This window comes from Aplysia californica, unplaced genomic scaffold, assembly GCF_000002075.1.
Source record: "Aplysia californica isolate F4 #8 unplaced genomic scaffold, AplCal3.0 scaffold00469, whole genome shotgun sequence".
Taxonomy (NCBI): domain Eukaryota; kingdom Metazoa; phylum Mollusca; class Gastropoda; order Aplysiida; family Aplysiidae; genus Aplysia; species Aplysia californica.
This window is the reverse complement of record NW_004797739.1, coordinates 59090-61076: the sequence shown is the minus strand read 5'-3', so window position 1 is coordinate 61076 and position 1987 is coordinate 59090. Positions and strand designations below refer to the sequence as shown.

At 43.4% G+C, this 1987-nt stretch overlaps 1 protein-coding gene across 4 annotated transcripts in view; it reads right to left on the bottom strand.

Moving 5' to 3' along the window:
- Positions 1-1987, bottom strand: part of LOC101846677 (gelsolin-like protein 2) — a 39807-nt gene that overhangs the window by 14612 nt on the left and 23208 nt on the right. The window lies entirely within an intron of this gene.

The window sequence follows — 1987 nt, the reverse complement described above, 5'->3', positions numbered from 1 at the left end:
GGGGGGTGAGTAAAGAAATAGGACCCACTAGTGGTGTCTTTGAACTATCCACATAATAGATTCCCAGAAGCACATTACACGTAAGCGAAGACCCCGGACGGCAATCCCAGAGAACATCAATATATTTTTTCAAACTATCGAACTTTTGGTTTTTTTGCGGAAAAACAACCTTTGACATCTGTTCTATCATGTCACAATGACCAAACTGTTGAAAAAACCCACCCTAAATGACCTAAAGGGGCCTTTGAAAAGTGGATATTGCACTAAAAAAGTTGTGTGTGTGTGTCGTGTGTGTGTGTGTGTGTGTGTGCGTGTGTATGTGTGTGTGCGTGTGTATGTGTGTGTGTATGTGTGTGTGTGTGTGTGTGTGTGTGTGTGTGTGTGTGTGTATAGCACGGGGGTGATATAGAAAGTTTTAGTAAGTGTTTTACGGCACTTGCAACACAACAAGGTCATGACAAGTGCCGAAGATTAGACGTGTTACAAGAGAGTAACAAACACGAAAAGGAAAGAGAGAACAAGGACGATGGATATTTGATAAGAATTAAAGCAAACCACACCAGAGCACCGGCCAACCACCCACTATCACCTCTCTAAACATACGCCGGTCAAACAACGTTACAGTATTGTAAACGATAAAACCCACACAGTTTTATCAACCAACAGAACAGGCCAAAAAAAAAAAAAAAAAAGAAAAAAGATTTTAGGAAGTATTTTACGGCATTTGGAACACAATTGGGGCATTGTATAAGTGTCGAAGATTAGAGGTGTTGGGAGAAAATACACGCAAAAAACGGAAAGGAAAAAAAAAGGAAGAGAGGTAATGTCAAGGACGATATACTTGGATAGGAAAGAAGGTGAAAAACTACACCAGAGCACCCACCAACCACCCACAAAAAGTAAGGAACGCTGAACAAGAAATACAATGAGCAGACCATATCAGAAACACCCACCAACCACACCCGCCGCCAATCTTGAAACGACGTGATCTTTAGCGTGCCCCTCTGTGCACAAAGAAGTGGGGGCCGTTTGGCATTTCAGAACAGTAGACATAGACGTACGGGCTGTGGTGGGTGGAATGCCAAGGCTGAGAAAACGAAGGGTACCCCGGTACTGCTTCGCATCAAGAGCAAAAACAAGCAAAACCTGGAGTGTAGAGGTAACCCTTTAACCGTTTTGGCTGCTGGTTGGTGGGTGCCCTGGTGTGGCTTAAACATGCTCCTTCTTTCCAATCAAACAACTATCGTACTTATATATGTCTCCTCCTCCTCATTTTCTTTGTATTATATTACCACTCTCTAGTAACACATCTAATCTTCGGCACTTATATGACCAATTAATTTGTGTTGTTGCAAGTGCCGTAAATTAACGCCCAGAACGACACAATTTTGATCATTTAGGAGGCGGGCTAAAGCCTGCTTTAACCTTGCTTGTCAGGACCAACCCAACTGACAGACAGAAATATACAATGATTCAACAACTTCCACACTAAGGCTGACTTTTGCGTGCAACCGTACGGCCAAAAACCCCACCATACATCACCACATACTGGCAGGCCTACAATCCTACATGGTAGTACAGATCGGGCCAACAATTACAAATGGGAAACCCCCCCCCCCCCCAAAAGAAACATAAACAAAAAGAGAAAATAATGGCAAGCTATACTAAAACGACCAACGACAATTTGGACGCTAACTGAGTAACTCTGTCCCAAACCAAAAACCTAGCCCTAAGCCTAAGCCTAACCCAAACTCTACTAAACCCAAACCCTAACCCGTAGACACTGCACACAGGTAGACTATGGTCAATCAGGTATGTAGACAGACAGTCACCTGGGCTGACACCTACGTAACAATATATAAGCTTGGTGGATTCGAGGAGAAAGCTTGATGAATCACGACACACGAGTAAGAGACTAGGCGGCCTTCTCAGCAGGTAAGAGAGCATCATTTGAGCAGTAATAAGAAGAGTAGGCCTGCATACAGAT